This window comes from Microtus ochrogaster (genome assembly GCF_000317375.1).
Source record: "Microtus ochrogaster isolate Prairie Vole_2 chromosome 14 unlocalized genomic scaffold, MicOch1.0 chr14_random_3, whole genome shotgun sequence".
In the NCBI taxonomy this organism is placed as follows: domain Eukaryota; kingdom Metazoa; phylum Chordata; class Mammalia; order Rodentia; family Cricetidae; genus Microtus; species Microtus ochrogaster.
The window spans coordinates 14,699,229-14,722,126 of NW_004949098.1; the positions used below are offsets into that span (position 1 = coordinate 14,699,229).

Sequence of the window (22,898 nt, forward strand, 5' to 3'; positions counted from 1 at the left end):
CTCTGCCTTTTGAGTGCTGGGATTAAAGGCGTGCACCACCACTGCCTGGCGGGCCTCAAACTCACAGAGATCCGCCTGCCTCTGCCTCCCAAGTACTGGTATCAAGGGCGTGCGCCACCACAGCCTGGCCAGGTCACTTTGTATTGGACCAAATCTGCTGCTGTGGTGACTTTTGTTGCAAATCCGCAGGTACTTGAGCTTCTGCTAATTCAGGCAGTGGGGTTCCACTGTAAACTTAGCCAAGGCAGGCAGAATGGGCCTGTGTGGCCGAGTTTGTCTCAGACTCGGCACTGGGGCCCGAGTCAGGAACTAAAAAACAGCACCCGGGAGGGTGCTGTGTTAGCTAGCGGGCTACCCGCTTGAGTCGGGGGCAAAATAGCCCGACGTTGGGTGCCAAAAACCTATTGTTTCTTGGAATGCCATTTCCAATCCCTTTTAAAGTGACCTTGTTTGTCACAGTTATAACATTTGACTTTTTTCCTCCCCCGTTTGCATATCAACTTTCCTATTCATGCAACATCATGGTTATCAGATTCACTGTTAATTGTATCTCAACTCCATTCCTCCAAAGCTGCTGACCTTGTCTTCAAAGGACTATTTATGTTTTTTCATAGAAAATTGGCATTTTTCTGTCAAAGATTCAATTATTTTTTTGCCTTGCTTTTGAATTTGGTACCATAATTCATATGGGCTTCCTTTGGGCAAAATTAATCTTTCATTTATGACTCAATTTGCCTTCCTATTTCTCCAATTCTGTCCCAAGCATTCAAAGCTGCTGCATGATATAAATCCAGGGTGTTATCATTATATACATTTGGCCTTTCTATAATAGCATTATCTCTTTCTTCAAGAATTTGATCTTGGGAGATGTCCTTACCTACAAAGCCTGGCCTGGTGGTTAAAATGCCAGAGGCAATTGTCTTTTTCATGAATTCATGCCCTCAAACAGTGGGCGCCAATTATAGCACCAATAATAAAAAGCCAGAAGCAGATACTGGAGCTCAAACTAAAGATCAGAAAAACAAAGCAGGCAAGCCACTACAAGTATTTACCTCTATGAAATCTTCAGACTGAAAGAGAGAGCATATTCTTTCTTATTCTGCTTATATTCTTCTCTAGTGTTGGGATTAAAGATGTACACAATCCATGGTCTCTTAGTGTCTGCAACACATCTGTCTAAGATCTTCTGGCTTTCGTGGTTTCCATAGAGAATCAGGTGTAATTCTAATAGATTTACCTTTATATGTTACTGGATGTTTTTCCTTTGTAGCTCTTAAAATTCTATCTTTATTCTGTATGCTTTATGTCTTGATTATTATATGGCAAGGTGATATGTTTTTTTTTTTTGATCCAGTCTATTTGGTGTTCTGTAAGCTTCTTGTACTTTCATAGGGATATCCTTCTTTAAGTTGGGAAAGTTTTCTTCTATAATTTTGTTGAATATATTTTCTGGGCCTTTGAGCTGTAATTCTTCTCCTATTATTAACAGAGTGATAATACCCCTGTTATTCTTAAGCTTGGTCTTTACATGGTGCCCCAGATTTCCTGGATATTTGTGTTAAGAATTTGTTGTATTTGAGATTTTCTTTGATCACTGAGTCTTTTTCCTCTATAATTTCTTCAGCGCCTGAGATTGTTTCTTCTATCCCTTGCATTTTGTTGATTATACTTCTCTCTGTAGTTCCTGTTTATTTATCCAGATTTTCCATAACCCTTGGTTTGTGTTTTCTTTATTACCTCCATTTTGGTCTTCAAATCTTGAACTGTTTCTTTTACCTGTTTGATTACTCTTTCTTGGGTAGCTTTGAAGGATTTATTAATTTCTTCTAACTTTTTGTTTGTCTTCTCTTCCATTTCCTTAAGGGAGTTTTTCACTTCCTGTTTAAAGGTCTCCATCATTTTTATAAGGTTATGTTTAGAGTCAGTTCATTCTACTTCTTCTAGGTTAGGATATTCAAATCTTCTTGTTGCATGTTCACTGGATTCTTGTGTTACCATGTTGCTTTTCAGGATGCTGGAGGAATTCTTGCATCGGTGCCTACTCATCTCTTCCTTCAAATGAGGCCAGGAGCGTCTTGGCGTCTTGGTCCAATCTTTGCTGTGGCTGACTGAATATTTGGGAGCTTTTTTGATCTGCCCTCTCTTAGGTTCCCTTAGCATTGATGCAGGCTGTGTTGAGGGTTCCAAGAATCCCTCCAGTTCCCTTAGCATGACAGCAGGGTCTCTTGCAGGGTTCTAAGGACTTCACGGATGAAAAGGCAGGCTTGGGGGCAGGGTGAGATGGAAGACAGAGGTCCAGAGGCAGAAACACTCCCCGCTGGCTCTCTGACCCTTTTAGCCATGAAGAAGACTGTGTTGGGGATTCCAACAACCTCAGGGAATAAAAGACAGGCTTGGGGGCAGGGTGAGATGGTGTAAAGAAAGCAGCAGCAGGAACATACCCCACTGGATAGCCAGGAAAGCTTAGGGATTTGGGGGGGGTGGATTGTGTCCCCCTGGTAAGGTCCCAGAGAGTAGCAGTTCCAGCTGTCTGACTATGTGGCCACTTACTCACCTCTCAGGTCCCCTCAGCATGGCCCACCTGCCAACTTTTACAGTGGATTTTTTGGGGTTATTGGTGAGATTATAGCTCCCCAATCTTTATTATGTTCTTAAGTTTGAACATATTTAGCATCATATGCTCAGTCTGGGAATATCACCAACCCTGCAGCCATATCATCTGTTACTGTAAAATTGTCAAGCACTTAGAAAAGTGGAAACACTTATGAGCACTCATCCTACAAAAACTTCAAAACTGATTTTCCATGAGTGTCCTGGGTCATGTTTTTCTAACTTTTCTGAAGACCATCTATTTGTGATAGTGTCTGTGCACACGTAATGAGTGACATGGAAATGTGATCAACTGCACAGACGTTATTAGAATTCTCATCAAGGCTTAACTGGAAAGGACCATATTTAGGTTTTATTGCTGTGAAGAGACACCATGACTATAGCAACTATTTTAAAGGAAAACAATTAATTGGGTTACTTATTGTCCATAGGTTCAGTCCATTATCATTGTGAGATAATGTGTTCTCATGCTGGAGAACATGGTGCTGGAGAAAGAGCTGAATGTTTTATAACTTAATATGCAGATGATAGAAACTGGTCTGAGGTACTAGGTGTTGAGCATACTATGAGACTTCAAATCCTGCTCCACAGTGACAGCCCTTCCCCCAACAAGGTCATCCAAAGTCCAACAAAGCCATATCTCCTAATATTGTCACTTCTTTGGGTTACATTTTCTTTCAAACCATCACATTCCACTCCGTAGCCCCTAAATGGTTCTAGTCATATCATAATGTATTCAGTCAGAAATCAAAAGTCCCTATATTTCATAACTGTATCAAATTTACTTAAGTCTAAAGTCTCTTCTGAGATTTATGCAATCTCTTAACTGTAATCCCCTTTCAAATCAAAATCAGAAAACAGACCACATACTTCTAACATATAATGGAACATAATATACATTACCTTTACAAGATATAGGGAAGGACACATAGTGAGAAAACACTGGAATGAAACAATCACCTGAGCAACCTCCAAAGTCTGCATCTGCATCTCTCATTTCAAAGTGCTCTTCAGTTCTCCAAGTCCTTTCAGATTTGTTGACTGCAACACACTCCCCCCCCCCTTTGGCTGGATCTACTCCATGTAATGAGCTGTCCTTGGCAGGGATTACATGGCCCTGGCATCCCCAGCATCCTTCAGTCTCCAAGGCAATGCAGGATTCACATTTACAGGACCACAAATGACCTCTTTATGCCTCCATTAGGGGACACCAATAACACATGGCTTGCCTCAGCAGCTTTCCTTAATCACAGAGAAAGATTCTTCAATTTTTTCACACACTTTGAATGTTAGTTGTAATTTCTTCAACACCTTTTTCTTAAAGATTTTTTTTCCTATGTTAAATACTATAATAAATTTGTGAGATTTTAAAGTCTTTAAGCAGTTTGACAGTATCCACATTCTATATTTTATTTATGGCCAAAGAGTGAGCCCTTTTGTTCTGTGTCATGAAAACGGGATTGTTCTGTCTTTGATTGAATAGATTCTACCAAAAACCTGAAGCCTGATTTTATGTGTCATATATCAAGATTTTTCAATTTTCCTTTTAATTGCTTCTTATCAGAGGTAAACTAGTATATCTCCAGATCTAAAAACCTTGTCAGTCCTGTTTTCCTTGCCAACCAGATGTCTATCACCTCAGCCTTTTCCTCCTGCCTCTTCTACGACTTCTCCACACTAGAATGCCATTTCTCTCCCTTAATTTTAACCTATAAATTCTCTTTGTTTAAAGTAGAAGAATATCACATCTTAAGAAATGACTGAGAGATTAACAGTAGCTGCTGTTCTTGCAGAGTTCCCAGATTCAGTTCCTATTACCCACATGGTAGTTTGCAACAATCAGTAATGGCAGTTCAAGTGATCTAAAAATTTCTTCTTGAATCTTTGGACACCAGGAACACAGATGGTTCACTACACATGAAGGGGAAGATTTAAAAATAAAAACAAATAGGGCATAAAAAAGGCAGTGATGGAGTCCTCGTTTGCACCTGATATTTCAGTGCATGCTTTCTGAGACACCTCTGTCTCTTTATGCTCAGTATTCTCCCTCTACTCCTGTGAGGTCCTCATCTGCTGCGGGGAGGGGATGTTGTTTTCCTTAAATTCCCTCCTTTTTTCACTAAAAAATGAAGTTTAGTCTTATAATTGCTGGGTACTCAAGCCTCAGCAAAGTAGTTCCTCAAAAGTCCTAACTGCCCGATGATTCTATTTTTATACATAACATGAATGATTTACAGAAGAGAAAATAAGAACTTCACATTATGCTTTCTCTTTAACCTCTGAAATAGTAGTGTGAGATATTAATGTGTAAAGTTAATTTTAGTATCATTGAGATATATTTCTTCATGTGAACAGTAAAACCAGTTTTTCACAATAACGGGCTAGCCTCCAATTCATGACTATGGATGATTCAGATGGTTTGGTGTTTAGAAAGAAGTTTAGAAATATAACACTGTTGTGTCCAAGCCACACAGGGTATTGATGTTTTCCATGCAACAGAATATGAGGGTAAAATCTTCCTGGAAAACTGTCACTGAACTCTGTGTAAACTTGTTTTCGGTATTCCTGTGAAGGTACAGAATATGCATTGGCCTCTAAATTGTGAGGAAATGAACTCCCCAGCAAATGAGGCTTCTAATCTCTCTTGGTGACAAAAACGGTTTCTGAGAAGTCAATTCTTATAAAAATATGAAGAGTTGTTTTTTCTCACATTCACAAACTCAGCACAGTGCTTCCCAGTAAGCTCTTATTTTTTTTTTTTATGATTTCAGGTATACAACCAGATGAAAATAAACCTCAGTTTATGTCATTACTAGTGTCAAAGAAACAGGTGCAACTGCAAGGAGGCATGACAATCTTACGGAAATCATTCATTCATTTGAACTCAGTTCCAGTTCATCAGGGGTGCTGATTACCTTCTAAACTTCAATTATTCTTGGAAGAATGGCTTTGTTTTCTATCCCTGTATCATCCAGAACAAGTTAGTGGTGACCTGACACAAGATGGGATTACTCTGTGATTTGTGTACAAGTCTCACTATTCCTTTACTGAAAACTGGATCGAGATGTCATACTTCAGGTCAAATGGGGGTGTCTTGCAATCAACAGATTAATTAGAGAACCCAATTTTCCATGGGAACTAGCTTTGCAGTTGATGGCGATTCTGTTGTCAAAATAGATAATTGTCATGGCTAGAAACTTTACTACCACATTGTGTTAAGTAAGAAATTCAATAAATATGAATAAGTTACTATAAATACAGAATTTATTTATCACAAAATATTTACATACAATGATTTCAAATGAAGTACTTGTATTTTAAATTCCAATCTTCCTCAAAGACAGATCTTTGAGACATATGGGTAACAGGAGGAAAAGCCCTGAGAATTCATTGGCATCTTAATGAGAAGCAAAAACAAGGAACCAAGTTTTTTATTCATATTTTTGCCTGAAGTGTCAGTCATAAATCAATTTTTGGAGAAACAATCATTTCAAGCATAAATCAACAGGATACCATAAGTGGGACAGAAGCTAATGAAAATCAGAAGTCAGAAGAGGATAGATACTATTTTTAGAAGGATAACAGAGGCAGTTTACTTTTAGGAGCTGACTATCTTGAAGGAGAACAACCTGCCAGATAAGATCCTGCAATCAGTGTAATTAGAATAAACCAAGTGTGAAGACTGCTATGAGATGTCCTGTAAAACAGCTGAAGAGAAATGCCTGCTACATTTCCCATCAACAAATCAAAGAAACAAAAATAGAACCAAAATAGAGAATAAACAATGGTGGCCAAACAAGAGCAACAGTGAAGTACAGTGGGATATTATGGAGACACTAATTTACCAAAAGCTGCAAATGGCCTAGTAAGTAATCTGTAAATTACCGTTTATTTTATGGATTACTACAATGAAACATAAGGCCCTGTTTCATCTCTAGGAGGAATTATCTGTGCTCCAGGTAGGCAAAGAGTTTTTGTTCAAGACTCTGTCACTGTGTGGGTGGGCTACTATGCCTCTGTTGAGAGAAATAAGTGGCCGCATCTTCAGCTTCAAAGTTGCTGATTGCAAGAGAGTAAGAGGTCCCAGACCCACTGCCACAGAAGCCAGCTGGGACTCCAGAAGCCAGTTTGGATGTGCCATAAACTAGGAGTGTAGGGGAGCCTCCAGATTTCTGCTGATACCAGTGCAAGTGACTGGAGACTATACTTGAACTGGCCCTGCAGGTCATGGTGACCTTCTCCTCTTGAGATGCAGCCATGGATGCTAGAGACTGGGTGAGCACAATTTCTCCCTTGGACACTGTTATCGGGAGAAAACAAAAGAAAAACGAGATGTTAGTAAACATAGAAATATAAAAATAACTTCATACAACCTAATATTCAGAAGAAAGAAAATGAAAAATTTTATTCAATATTCAAATTTCCTCAGATTGTGGATTCTGATCTTAAATGTGCTCCTCCTTCTTACCTGTGACACTAATTAGCAGAAAGCTGAATGTCAACACATGGCGATCTATTGTGCTGTCTAATCTCAGTCTCTGGAGAATTGTTGCTCGTCTCATAAGTACTTCTCTTCAAAACAACTGTGAGCCATCTGTGGTTTCTGGGGATGAAGTATGCAAATAGGAAGATAGAGACTAGGCTGTTCATGGCTTATAAAATCCTGTTGTCCTTTTAGTAGCACAAACCTGGTTAATCCAGGAAAACATCTACATATTTGTAAACATTACACTGATAAGGAAGGAAATTTCCATTTTTCTTTTCCTTCCTTATGGTACAATCCAGTAACGTAGAGTATTACCCACGTGTTTGTTTGAAGGCCAGCTTAATTTGATCATGCTATGCAGAGTAGTTTAAGGCATATTTCTCCCATCATAAAGGTATTTTGAGGATAATTGTTTACAATGTTCTCAGAGAGCTTCTAGAAACCTTATCTGCTTCCTGTTTTTCTAGAAACTGCTCAACATAAAGCTCACTAACGCATTCCAATCCAATCAGATGACCATGCCCATAAAACACTTGGAATAGCAGCATCTAATTATGTGGCCTGGAAACCAGGTGTTGGTGACATTTCTGACATAATCAAACTCTTATGACATCACCAGGAGAATAGAAAAAAAATCTCCCATGAAAATGGATGAAAATTTTGTAGCAACTATTATTTGATCAGGAGTCTACGTCATGTTGGGTTTAAGAGAAGCCTGGACTGGAATTCATGAAGAGCAACTTATCTGCCTAACTATAATTCTCAATATGCACCATGCTCTGTTACTGTTTAGCTCATGTCATATTATTATCTGAGGATATCTGAGCATATTTTTCAAATAAGTTTCATTTTATTTATTAAAAAATGATAGCACCTGAGACAGAAAATTCATGTTTAAGCTTGATCAGAAGTTTTACTTTAGCCTATATTCAATTTGAATTATGTTCCTTTATCTTTAAAGTTATAGAGAGCCCATGATGAATCTTGGGGAATCTTTCTATATCGTCTTTATTTCTGATTTCATAAAAGAATTCTCCCATTGTTTTTTTAAAAAAGAAAAATAACCATATTTTATCATTATACATATGAATCCAAGTTCCCAATCCCTCCCCTCTTCCCATTACTTTCACATAACCCCCAACATACCCACATCCCCTCCTCAGAGATAGTAAGGCACATTACTTTGCGGAAGGTTTAAGGCCCGCCCTACTATATCTAGGCTGAGTAAGGTATCCATCCAAAGAGAATAAGTTCCCAAAGACCCAGTACAAGCAGTAGGGATAAATCCTGGTGTCACTGCCAGTGGTCTCCTGAGTCTGCCTCAGCCAAGCAACTGTCAACCGCATTCAGAGTAACTAGTTTGGTCCTATGCTTGTTTCTTCCAAGTCCATGTGGTGTTGGTGACCTCCCATTATCACAGGCAGACTGTTTCAGTGGTTGTACCTATCATTGTCCTGACCTATTTGCTCATACTCTCATTCCTCTCACTGTTCAACTGGACTTTGGGAGGTCAGTCCAGTGCACTGATGTGGGTCTCTGCCTGTGTTTCCGACTGTTGCTGGATGAAGGTCCTATGGTGATATTTAAGATATTCTTTAGTCTGCCAATAGGGCAAAGCCAGTATGGGCCCCCTCTCCTCTATTGCTTAGAGTCTTAGCTTGGGTCATAATTGTGGATTTCTGGGAATTTCTCTACTGCCAGGTTTCTTGTTAACCCCATAATGCCTCCCTCAAACAAGAAATCTCTTTCCTTGCTCTTATCTCTGTCCTTCCTCCATCTCAAATATTCCAATTCCTCAAGATCCCGTCACCTCTCCCCTTCTCCCTTCTTCTTTCCTTTCCATCTTACCTTCTCCACCCACACCCATGCTCCCAACTTATCAGGCTATCTTGTCTATTTTGACATTCTCAGTAGATCTATATATGTTTTTCTTAGGGTTCAACTTATTACTTAGTTTCTTTAGACTCGTACTATATGCTCAATATTCTTTGTCTATAGCTAGTATCCACATATGAGTGGGTACATACTACATTTGTCATTTTGAGTTTGGGTTACCTCACTCAGGATAGTGTTTTCTTGTTGCATCCATGTGCATGTAAAATTCAAGATGTCATTTTTTTTCTTTTTTTTTATTGATTTTTGTTGAGCTCTACATTTTTCTCTGCTCCCCTCCCTGCCTCTCTCCTCCTCTTCAACACTGTCCCAATGTCCCCATACTCCAAATTTACTGAAGAGACCTTGTCTTTTTCTACTACCCATGTAGATTAGATCTATGAATGACTCTCTTAGGGTCCTCATTGTTGTCTAGTTTCTCAGGGATTGTGATTTGTGGGCTGGTTTTCTTTGCTTTATGTTTAAAAACCACTTAGGACTGAGTACATGTGATAATTCTCTTTCTGGTTCTAGGATACCTCACGAAAATTGATGTTTTCTAGCTCCATCCATTTGCCTGCAAAATTCAAGATGCCATTTTTTTTTCCTGCAATGTAGTACTCTATTGTGTAAATATACCACATTTTCCTTATCCATTCTTTGGTTGAGGGTTATTTAGGTTGTTTCTAGGTTCTGGCTATGACAAACAAAGCTGCGATGAACATAGTTGAGCACACGTCCTTGTGGCACGATTGAGCATCCTTTGGATATATACCCAAAAGTGGTATTGCTGGGTCTTGAGGAAGTTTGTTTTCCAATTTTCTGAGAAATCACCACATTGACATCCAAAGGGGCTGCAGCATCTTTCATTCCCACCAGCAATGCAGAAGTGTTCCCTTTTCCCTACAACCTCTCCAGCATAAGTTGTCATCAGTGTTATGATCTTGGCCATTCTTACAGGTGTAAGATGGAATCTCAGAGTTGTTTTGATTTGCATTTTTCTGATGACTAAGGATATTGAACATTTCCTTAAGTGTCCTCGGCCATTTTAGATTTCTCTGTTGAGAGTTCTCTGTTTAGTTCTGTACTCTACTTTTTTAACTGGATTATTTGTTCTTTTGATGAACAATTTCTTGAATTCTTTGTATATTATGGAGATCAGACCTCTGTCTGATGTAGGGTTAGTGAAGATCTTTTCCCATTCTGTAGGCTGTTGTTTTGTCTTGTTGGCCACGACCTTTGCTTTATATAAGCTTTTCAGTTTCAGGAGTTCCCATTTATTAATTGCCTGTGTTGCTGGGGTTATATTTAGCAAGTTGTCTCCTGTGACAATGAATTCAAGTGTACTTCCCACTTTCTCTTCTATAAGGTTCAGTGTGGCTGTCTATATGTTGGGGTCTTTTATCCATTTGGACTTGAGTTTTGTGCATGGTGATAGATATGGGTCTATTTTCATCCTTCTACATATTGATATCCAGTTATGCTATCACCATTTTTTAAATATGCTTTCTTTTTTCCATTTGATATTTTTTGCTTCTTTGTCAAAAATCAGGTGTTCAAAGGTGTGTGGATTTATATCCGGGGCCTCTATTCAGTTCTACTGGTCCTCCATGTCCTTATAATAATACCAGGCTGTTTTCAGTACTGTAGCTCTCTAGTATAGGTTGAGGTCAGGGATTGTGATGCCTCCAAAAGTTCTTTTATTGTACAAAATTGTTTTGGCTATCCTGGATTTTTTGCTTTTTTAATATGAAGTCCAGTACCCGTTCTTTCAAGTTTTGTGAAGAATTTTGCTGAGATTTTGATGGGCGTTGCATTGACTCTGTAGATTACTTTTGGTAAGATTGTCATTTTTACTATGTTAATTCTACCAACCTAAGACCATGGGAGATCTTTCCATTTTTTAGTGTCTTCTTCAATTTCTTTCTTCAAAGATTTAAAGTTCTTGTCATACAAGTCTTCCACCTATTTGGTTAAAGTTACTCTGAGATATTTTATGCTATTTGTGGCTTTGTGAAGGGTAACATTTCTGTGATTTCTTTATCATCTGAGTACAGGAGAGCTACTTTTTTTTTGAGTTAATCTTGTATCCTGCTACATTACTGTAAGTGTTTATGAGTTGTAGAAGTTTCTTGGTAGAATTTTTTTGGGTCGCTTTTGTAAACTATCATATCATCAGCAAACAGTGAGAGTTTGACATCTTCTTTTCCTATTTGTATTCCTTTGATCTCCTTTTGGTGACTTATTACTCTAGCTAGAACCTCAAGAACTATATTGAATAGATATGTAAAGAGTGGAAAACCTTGTTTTGCTCCTGATTTCAGTGGAATCGCTGAAAGTTTCTCTCCATTTAGTTTGATATTGGCTGTTGGCTTGCTGTATATTGCCTTGATTATATTTAGGTATATTCCTTTATCCCTGCTCTCTCCAAGACCTTTATCATGAAGGGATGTTGTATTTTGTCAAAAGCTTTTTCAGCATTAATGAGAGGATCATGTGGCTTTTATTTTTCAGTTTGTTTATATGGTAGATTACCTTGGCAGATTTTTGTATGTTGAACCATCCCAACATTTGGGGATGAAGCTGACTTCATCATGGTGGATGATGGTTCTGATGTGTTCTTGAGATTGATTTACCAGTATTTTATTGAGTATTTTTGCATCAATGTTCATGAGTAAGATTGCTCTGTAATTCTCTTTCTTAGTAATGTCTTTCTGTGGTTTGGGTATCAGGGTAATTGTAGCCCCATAAAAAGAGTTTGGCATTGTTCCTTCTCTTTCTATTGTGTAGAATAATTTGGGGGTGCATTGGTATTAGGTCTTTGAAAGTCTTATAGAATTCTGAGATGAAACTATCTGGTCCTGGACTTACTTTGGTTGGGAGACTTTTGATGACTGTTTCTATTTCTTTAGCCATTATAGGTCTGTTTAGTTTGCTTATCTGGTCTTAATTTAATTTTGGTAAGTGATATTTATCCAGAACATTGTCTATTTCCTTTAAGTTTTCCAATTTTGTGGAGTACAGGTTTTCGAAATATGACCTGATGATTCTCTGTATTTCCTCTGTGTCTGTTGTTATGTCTACTTTTTCAATTCTGAATTTGTTAATTTAGATATTCTCTTTCTGCCTTTTGGTTAGTTTGGATAAAGATTTGTCTATTTTGTTGATTTTCTCGAAGAACCAACTCTTTGTCTCATTGATTCTTTGGATTGTTTTCTTTGTTTCTATTTTGTTGATTTCTGCTCTCAATTTGATTATTTGCTGCCATCTAGTTTTCTTGGGTGAGTTTGCGTCTATTTGTTCTAAAGTTTTCAAATGTTCTGTTAATTCACTAGTGTGGGATTTTTCCAGCTTCTTATGTAGCCATTTAGTACTATGAACTATCCTCTTAACACTGCTTTCATTGTGTTCCATAAATCTGGGTATGTTGTGTGGTCATTTTCATTGAATTTCAGGAAGTCTTTAATTTCTTCCTTTATTTCTTCCTTGACCCATTGATGATTCAGGTGAGCATTGTTTAATTTTCATGTGTTTGTGGGTTTTTTTTGAAATTAGTGTTGCTTTTGAATTCTAGTTTTAAACCATAGTGATCTGATAAGATACATGAGGTTATCCCAATTTTTCGGTAATTGTTGAAGTTGGTTTTGTTACCAAATATATGGTCAATTTTTGAGAAGGTTCCATGAGGTGCTGAGAAGAAGGTATATTCTTCTCTTTTTGGATGGAATCTTTTATAGATGGTTGTTAAGTCTATTTGCGTCATAACATCTGTTAGTTTCCTTGTTTCTCTGTTAATATTTTGTCTGACTGACCTGTTCAGTGGTGAGAGTAGAGGGTTGAAGTTTCCCACTATTATTTTGTGGAGTTTAATGTGTTATCTAAGATTTAGAAGTGTTTCTTTTACATATGAGGGTGCCCTTGTTTTGGGGGCATAGATGTTCAGTATTGAAAAATCCACTTGATGGATTTTTCCTGTGACTAGTATGAAATGTCCTTCTTTGTCTCTTTTAATTGATTTTAGTTTGAAGTCTAGTTTGTTAGATATTAGGATAGCAACACCCACTTGTTTATTAGGTCCATTTGATTGGAATATTTTTTCCCAGACTTTTACGCTGAGATGATGTCTGTCTTTGAGGTTAAGGTGTATTTCTTATATGCAAAAGGATAAATTCTGCTTTTGCTTCCAATCTGCTAGCCTGTGCCTTTTTATAGGTGAGTTGAGTCCATTTATATTAATGGATATTAATGACCAGTGATTGCTATCTCCTGTTAATTTAGTGTTCGCTGTTGGTGATGTTAATTTGTGCGTTTCCCCCTTCTTTGGAATTTGTTGCTATGAGATCATCAATTGTCTGTTTTTGTAGCCAACTTCCCTGGGTTGGAGTTTTTTTTTCTAGTATTTTGTCTAGAACTGGGTTTGTGGCTAGGTATTAGTTAAATCTGTTTTTTTTCATGGAACATCTTGTTTTGTTCTCCTATGGTAATTAAAAGTTTTCCAGGGTATAGTAGTCTGGACTGGCATCCGTTGCCTCTTAATGTCTGCATAAAACTTGACCATGACATGATGGCTTTCATTGTCTCCAATTAAAAGTCAGTTGTAATTCTGATAGTTCTGCCTTTATATGTTACTTGGCCTTCTTCCTTTTCAGCTCTTAATATTCATTCTTTACTTTGTATGTATAGTGTTTTGATTATTATGTGGTAAGGGGACTTTTTTTGATCCAGTGTATTTGGTGTTCTCTAAACTTTCTGTCTTTTCGTAGGCATATCTTTCTTTAGGTTGGGAAGTTTTCTTCTATGAATATGTTAAATATATTTTCTATGCTTTTGAGTTGAACTTCTTCTCCATCTGATATACCTATTAATCTTAGGTTTGGCCTTTTCATGGTGTCCTAAATTTCCTGGATATTTTGGGTTAAGCTTTTGTTAGATTTAATGTCTTCTTTTACCGATGAGTCTATTTCCTCTATTGTATTTTCAGTGCTTGAGATTCTCTCTTCCATCTATTTTATTCTGCTGTTCATGCTTGCATTTTTGGTTCCTGATCGTTTCCTCATGATTTCTGTTTCTATAATTCCCTCAACTTGTGTTTTCTTGATTGTCCCTATTTCAGTTTTCAAGTCTTGAATAGTTCCTTTCATATGTTTGACTGCTTTTTCTTGATTTTCTTTAAGGGATTTGTTGATGTCTTCTAATTTTTTGTTTGTCTTTTCCTCCATTTCTTTGAGGGAATTTCTCATTTCCTCTTTAAGAGTTTCAAACATTCTCCTGAAGTTATTTTTTAGGTCATTTTCTTCTGCTTCATCTATATTTGGTTGTTCAAATCTTACTGTTGTATGATATTTAGGTTTTACTTTTCTCATGGTGCTCTTTGTGGTGTCACATGTGATCTTTCCTTTTCTACTCATGTTTTCCTCTAATAGGTTTGGTTGGGGTTGTCAGTGATTCTGTTGATTAATGTACTAGGTGCTAGTGAATCCAAGGCCCAGATGGTTGTTTATTGTAGTATAGTCAGTGCCACAGTTCTAGTTACCCTTTTGGTCATGCCTGTTCCTGGAGGTCACTCAGTGCTCCTGGGCTTTGCTAAACTCCCTTGGAGTTTGTTTTCTCAGGCCTGCTCTAGGTATGTTTTTGGCTCAGACCTGTTTCTGTAAATATCCCTCGTCTGGATCCATTCCTGCACACGTCCCTGGCTTGGGGTTGGTCCTTTAAATGACTTTGGCTCTGGTCTACTCCCTCAGAGTTCAAGGCTTGGGTGTGCCCAGACCCACAGAAGACCTGGCTTAGGCTTATTCCCTCAGAAATCCCAGACTCACTCTTGGACCTGCAGATTCCCTTTGATGTCCCAGACCAATGCCTGGACCACAGAAGTCCTGGCTCAGGCCTACTCTCTATGAGGTCCCAGCCTCATGCCTGATCCCACAGAGATATCTGGTTCCTCCCTACTCCATTGTAGGTCCCAGATTCATGCCCCATCATTATTTTTAACCACTGAGTAGTACTCTAATATGTAAATGTGCCACATTTTCTTTAAGCATTTTTAGTTGAGTAGCATCTAGGTTTTCTAAAGATTCTGGCTATTACAAATAATGCTGCTATGAGCACTGTTAAACAAATGTCTTTGTAGTATGATTGAGCATCTTTTGGGTATATGCCCAGGAGTGGTATTGCTGGATCCTGAAGTAAGCTGATCCCCAATTATCTGAGAAACCACCATATGGATTTCCAAAATGGTTGTACAAGTTTGCATTCCCACCAGCAATGGATGAGTATTTCCCTTACTCCACATTCTCTCTAGCATAAGCTATCTTTGGTGGTTTTGATCCTACCCATTCTGATAGGCATAAGATGTTATCTCAAAGTTGTTTTTGTTTGCATTTCTTTTTTTAAGGGTCTCAATTTTTTAGGTATTGGATATGAAAAAACATTCACTGATATGGAAGCAATCAGATGCTGCTGCTGATCCAATTGTCTTCATCCAGCCGTTCTGTCCAGGGGTGAACACATTGGCCAACAGAACCAGTCTGTCTCATGGGCCATTCAACTCAAGCACATTTGACAGCTCAGCAAACCTGCTCCTCTTGCATGGAAGGCAATGTGCCCCTACTCACTATGGCATGACTTATCATATCATAATGGAGAACTGTAGAAAAAACCCACTTGTGTTCCTGATTACTAGATTTGCCCAGGGTCCCTCAGTATCTAGCATTACCTAACTGGCCCCCAAACAGTAGCAGCTGCACTATGATATGAGCAGAGATCAAATGACTAAGGCACTATAGACTTTCACACTTCTGCCTTTCCACCCTAGGGGCAGACAGTTTTATAATCTGGGAAATTTTATTTAGCAGAAACTATTCCAGTCACTCAGAGCACTTCTAGTTCTTCTTACAAGATATGGAGTCCGTTATGTGTATAATCCATGAAACACTGACAAGTGCAATCAAGCCTTTTGTTCGTAGATCAGATATGGTAAAACCAAACATAGGTCACATTCAAATAGTAACTTTTGTTAAAGAAAAAAAGAGATCACAAATTAGAAAACAATAGTGTGTATGGATGGGCTTAGAATCAATAAAGACATGAGGGAAATGATGTAATTATAATACCCCAAAAATATTTTTAAGAGTTGAAACATGTTATAGGGCCATGGGCTTCAGAGGCTAGGAATTTGTAAAGGGCACAACCAAGTACTAGTCACACAAATTCCCTCAGGATGTTCATCTTAACCTCTAAAATAATTATTTTTGATTGGGCCACATTATATTATTCAGTTCTGTACTGGTCAAACTAGTGTAACTACTGCAATTGGTTTTATTATAAGTTCAGTTCTTTATCCAGATTCATGACACCCTGTTCTGTGGATACAAAAACATGTTCAGTCACATTTAATAATCATCTAAAATTAATTAGTTCAGGACCAGTTAGGCCTTTAGACCATCCAAATGGTAGGTGTGGAATCTGAATCTACGTTGGGCTCCAGATGAAGAAGGGCGCTTAAAAGAAATTCACACTAGCTGAGAACTGAGAATAATAGAGGGTTATTTATTAAGGGGTAGACTCACAAATCACAATCCTCTGCTGGAACGAAGAACAGCAACCAAATCTCACAGTGGGAAAAGTGGCTGGACATGCACTTTGCATTGGCACAAACAGTAAAAGAGGCCATGTCCCACAAAGCCAGTACGTGGGACAAAGCCAGTACTGCACATACTGGCTTTGTGGGAGCCTAGGCAGTTTGGATGCTCACCTTACTAGACCTGGATGGAGGTGGGTGGTCCTTGGACTTCCCACAGGGCAGGGAACCCTGATAGCTCTGTGGGCTGACAAGGGAGGGGGACGAGGGAAATGGGAGGTGGTGGCGAGGAAGAGACAGAAACCTTTAATAAATAAATAAACAGAGAAAAAAAAAGAGGCCATGTCCAAGTGAGTGGGTAACTTAAAAGCCACTGGTGGTAGGAATTCCTACAGTACCTCACTACTTATTTCTAATGTGAGCTACAGTCAAAGTAGGAAAACTTTCATGCTCCTTCTTGTCCATCACTTTCTGTGCTGGGACTACACCTGTTTAAAGTTGGCCAGTAAGCTCAATTCTTACACAGGTTCCTCTTCACTTGTAATTTTGCAAAAAAAATCCAGAGAAGGTGAAAAACATTTATTTACTGACCTATTTTCCCTTTCTCACTGACCAGGTAGGGCCCAGCCTTGATGAATTATAATTGACTCAAAGATAAAGGAAAACATTTCTCATAGTTGTAAGACAGTAGACTATAAGACAGAAGGCCTGCATTTGATGGAAGCCTTCTTCTGATACTGCACTTCATACCAGAGCCTGTGTCCTGTGTACCCTAACCAGGCAGGCCAATCATTCACTCTTATTATCCATATTAAAAGAATCAAGTTACACTAGATGGTGTTGGTACATGCCTTTAACCCTAATATGTGGGAGGTAGAGGAAGGTGGATTTCTGTAAACTCAAGGTCGACCTAGTTTACAGAGATAGATCCAGGACAGCCAAGGCTACACAAATAAACCTTCTCTTGAATAAACAAAAACAAAAACAAACCAAGTTAGTTTTCTGTGACGTGCCCACCAATAAATGAGGTACCCTGGAGACAAGCTGTGCAAATCTTTATGATGTCCTAGAAGAGACTAGTAAATATACTGATTTCTAGGCTATACAAATATTTATACTGAGACTATTCTTTAAAATAGGAAAACAATAGAAAATAAATCAAATTATTAATAAAAATTGTAAACATGCATTTTTTTCAGTGTGACTAATTCAGAACAGTGATAAAGATAAAAGGCAATTCATCCATCTTTGGGGTTTATACATATGGCAAGAGATATGCACAGCTAAGCAATATAACTAAGCCCTTTAATGAAAGTTTTACCATCTCTAAAACCCTCCTCCAACCTCAGCTCCAGTCTGTTCTGCAAGTTGGTCAGATGAAGAAAAAAACATTCCCTTAGTACAGACAATCTCATCTGGAGTAGTTAGTCGTCTATTACAATGAGTTTCCCAGTGAAATTAGAATTTCATGGTCGTTACTGCTTCTCTAGTTGTTAGTTAGCCAAAGGGAGAGATAAAAATGCCTCTTAGAATATCCTTATTCCTTCCAGGCAGGCTGGTACCAGTGATTGATGGTCTGAAAACTTAGAAGCTTTAAGGTCCAAGTGGAGACTGCAAAATGAAGAGTGCAGGGTACTATCATTGACAGATATATGAATTCACCAAAAAGTAAAGGATGGAAGACCTAAGAGGGATGGCCCACATAGCTGAATATATACAGAGTACAGGTTTTGCCAATTTGTCCTCAGGCTGATCACAAGTACTGCACCCCTGCATTTGAGCCTTGGGCTTTCACACCCCAAACTACTCCATCTCTAGCAATTCTTACAAACCCCATAGCTCTTTGTAAATGCCTGATTGCCTTGGCCTTAGAGACTTCAGTTCATGTCTCAGGATGCCTACACAACCTGGCTGTCCTCTAGAGTCGCCACCACTCACAGCTCCTAACTGAAGGTGTTACACACGTTAGGGAAACATAATATGTTCCCATTTAGACAAGTCAGATTTCATGCCTACAAGTTCCTTTTCTCTCCTTATAGGGAGTATAAACTCAAGGAGGGTCAGACCTGACATGTGATCTTGTGAGCTCCAATTGCTGCCTTTTTACACCACTGGAGACAAATTCACTCTTGTGCTTTTCAATAAATATTCAACCATCTTTTAAAGGCATTTATTGTGACTTTCTGTGCTGATTATTGTTTGTACCTTTCCCTCATGTTGTAGAGGTTTGGGCCTGCAATATTCTTTAAGAACCAAATATAGGTTAGTTTCTGATGCTATCAATCTTATATTTCTTCTGGATTATCTGGTTTGAGGTAAAGATAAATTGTGTGTGTGTGTGTGTGTGTGTGTGTGTGTGTGTGTGTGTGTGTGTGTGTGGAAGGGGGAAGTGCATGCCTTTATTCTCAGCACTTGAGAGGCAGAGAGGCCAATCTCTTTTTTAGTTTGAGGCCAGTCTGATCTAGAGAGTGGGTTCCAGAACAGGCTCCAAAGCTATAGAGAAACCTTATTTTTGAAAAACAGAAGAAAAATGATGAACTCACATCAGCCATTCATACTTTATTACTATCAACTGCATGTTCATGGGGCTAGACAGAAGGCTCAGCACCCATGAGACAGCTCAGAACTGTCTATACCTCCAGTCACAGGGTATCAGATACCATCTTCTGGTCACCACTGGTATTCGGCATTCACTTGGTATACTCACTGACAAAATTTGTACACTTAAATTTCATTCTTTTTAACATAACAGGCACATGAAGGGAAGCTGTAATGATCTGCCCATGTCCACTACCTCCCCTGTCTGATGAGGCAGGCAGATCTTCCTTCCTGCAACCCGAGTATCTTCCTTTTCCCTCTCCCCCTCTAAGAGGCAGTTTCTAATTCTCCCCACTTCTCGCCTTCCCCAGTTTCAGTTTCTCTCTCTGTCTCTGTCCTCTTTTCCTTCTCCAACTTACCTTCCATAACCCACAAATATCCAACCTCACTTTTCATGGCATGCCTATCCATCTCTTTCTCACTTGCAGCTTAGCTTCCTGCCCAGGACCAGCTGCCTCCGGAGACCTGTGGCCTGGTCTCATGACGTGTGCATCTGTTTCCCCTTGTAGCCTCTTGCAGCTACTCATGGAACTGCACCATTCCTGCCTGGGACTGGCTGCTCTCGGGGACTAGCTGTTTGCTGCCTGCTGCCACATGGCCCACAAACACTGCTGGGGGAACCTGCAGTGTTTCTGCCTCGCAGCCACCAAAGATCTGCAGCACTTAAACTTTTACCATTACAGAACCCTTTTAAACTAGGGAATCACATATATATCTGTCTTTTCACCATTTCCATATCTCATTTCCTAAGAGGCCAGAAGAATTCAACAGATCTCCGCAACCTGGAAATACACAAAATTCTGACCAAACTTGTGTGAGTGATAGAAATCAAACTTGGGTACCCAAAAGAATCAATACTACTGTGCCATCTCTCCAGGTCCCAAATGTCATTATAATGCTGATGATTAAGATATCCCAGTGCTTCCTCTGCCTGCTATCACTTGATTGAAAGACCCTGTATATGGTTATCAAAAGATTCAATAAAAAAAATATGTATCTCAATGCTGCAGACTAACAATGTGAATTGTTAGCTTCCTGCTTTAGCAGACATGTTTGACTCCTTTTTCCATGCCTCTTTTGTATCCCTCTGAAACCAAGGGCCAAATGAAACTCTTTTATAAATTGACCTAGACATTTTATCACAAAAACAGAAAAGAAACTAACAAATCCACACAATTTTATACCACAATTAGTTATTTCATTTAATTGAAGAGATGTGTATAAAAGCCAAAATCCAAAAGGGTTATCTGATTGTTTAAACTAATACTTCAAGTGTTACAGCTCTGGAGGGAATATTGTAGAGTCAGGTTATATCTACAGTTGTGAATGGAAGGTATTTAAAGCTGTGAGAAGAAAGTTACTCTGACTGTTGAAAAATCAGGTTATACCTGAAGATGTAGAGGGATGGCATCCTGGATCCTGAAAGGTCCCTTGACTTTTGAAGTCAGTCTATATCTAAATCTGTGAAGAGAAGATATCCAGGATACCTACAGCTGTGAATAGAAAGGTATCCTGATTTTGGGGAAGTCAGGCTATAACTGAAGCTATGGAAGGAAGTTATCCTTAATACCTTAAGTTTGTGAAGAAAATGGTATCCTTACTATCAGTAGGCATGCCATACCTACAGCTGTGAAGGGAAAGTATGCTGGATACCTACAGCTTTGAGTAGAAAAGTATGCTGACTGTCAGGAAGTCAGGCTACACCTGAAGCTATGGAAGGAAGGTATCCTGGACTGTTACCTCTCTAAAGAGAAAGGTACACTGAATGTTGGAATGCAGGCTATACCTACACCTGTGAAGTGAAGAAATTCTGGGTATATTCATCTGTGAAGAGAAAGACACCCTGGATGATGGAATTCCAGCTATAAATGAAGTTGTGGAGGGAAGATATCCTGGTTACATACGGCCCTGAAGAAAAAGGTACCTACTGTACTATCAGAAGTCAGGCTATGCCTACAACTGTGATAAGAACGTATCCTGGAGACCTACAGATATATAGGAAAAAGTATCCTGAGTGTCATGCTCTATCTGAATTTGTTCTCTCCTCAGAATGCAGCAATCTCTCTTCTCCCGAAGAGAGCCTTTACAGCTAGGCCTGATTTCAGTCTAAGAGTTTCCCAGCAGAGATATTCATTGCTGCTCTGCTGAACTCCCCTGAGGGAGGTTCCCAGCAGAATTGGCCATTGCTTCTCTGTTTTGTTCCACCAGAGTTTCCTAGCAAAGTTGTCTATTTCATCTCAGTCCCAAACCAAATTGTTATTTCTTGGCTTCACTTGTTTTGTTTGTTTGGTTTTAGTTCTTCACCTCCCCTTTGGTTTTTTGAGACAGAGTTTCTCTGTAGTTTTTGGAGCCTGTCCTGGAACAAACATTTGTAGACCAGGCTGGCCTTTAACTCACAGAGATCTGCCTGCCTCTGCCTCCTGAGTGCTGGGATTAAAGGAATGTGCCACTACCATCTGGCCACTTCTTATCTTAAGCAAGGGGGGAACTGCTGCAAAAATATAGCAGTCTCCCACAAAATGGTACTGCTTCATACCTTTAAGGGAGTTTACCAGCAGAGTTGTCCACTGTTTCTCTACTACAAACAACTAGGGAGTTTATCATTGCTCAGGGGAAAGGTCTTAATCCAAAACTCATTTAAAAGGGATTAATTCAGAAGACGGGCTACATCTGCCAGGGTAGAAAGAGAAGCTGCCGATTGATTAGAAACAGGGCTTATAAATGGGCAGGGATTTTCCAGGTAGAAGATTTTCCCTGAGTGTTAAAAGTTGCAGACACTTACTGGATTTGGGGCTCTTTAATTGGTTGGTTTTGAGCTCAGGGATTAGGTGATTTTGTGATCAGTTGAACAAGGGTAGAGTGTTTATTTGGATCTAGTTTCAGAGACAAAGTGTGTTTCTTTTAATGGCCCCTGTCCACATTTTGGGTCTGATTTTAGGGTCAGGGTGTTTCTTTCACTAGCTCTGGATACAGGGGCTGAAAGTGTTTATGTGGCTCTAGTTTAAGAGTCAGGGTGTGTCTCATTGGCTCCAAGTTTAGGGTGGTGAAAATTTATGTCTTTCACTGGCTCTGCTTTCAGGTTTAGGGTGTGTGTGTGTGTGTGTGTGTGTGTGTGTGTGTGTGTATTTCTTGGTCTGGCCCTTTTACCCTACACATAGGTTTTCATATATTCATTTGTTCCATGAGTATGTGAGTACATAGAATATAAAAATGGATATCAATATTTGAAAACTTTTTTGACACTGTCAAACTTTTCTACAGAATTAATACTCTTCTGTAACTGATTATATTTGTGTTGGATAAAGATTTAAACAGGTATTTTATAATAAGACCTCAGTATCTTTTTCAGGTAGGTAATATGAAAATGAATATAAAAACAGATTAACTGCACACAAAAAGTTTCACTCCTTTATAAAGTGCAAAACTTTAGCACACTGACTACATTTACAGGATTTATCTGTAGTATGATTTTACCTCATGATATTAAAGATATACATGCAAAGGCTATACCATAATGATTGCATTCATATACTTTCTTTCCAGTGTATTTTCATTTATCTCTTTTTTTAAATTATTTATTTATTTATTTATTTATTTATTTATTTATTTATTTATTATGTATACAATATTCTGTCTGTATGCCCAAAGGCCAGAAAAGGGCGCCAGACCTCTTACAGATGGTTGTGAGCCACCATGTGGTTGCTGGGAATTGAACTCAGGACCTTTGGAAGAGCAGGCAATGCTCTTAACCACTGA

The 22,898-nt window shown here is 38.8% G+C and overlaps 1 long non-coding RNA gene and 1 pseudogene across 1 annotated transcript; one reads left to right on the top strand and one right to left on the bottom strand.

Moving 5' to 3' along the window:
- The window catches only part of LOC113458017, a 211,828-nt pseudogene that overhangs the window by 66,155 nt on the left and 122,775 nt on the right, over window positions 1–22,898 (top strand).
- On the bottom strand, window positions 5,870–7,212 carry LOC113458020. The gene is made up of 2 exons (XR_003378466.1): window positions 7,079–7,212; window positions 5,870–6,910 (listed from the first exon to the last, which is right to left on the bottom strand). It is a non-coding gene; the product is annotated as an uncharacterized LOC113458020 (long non-coding RNA).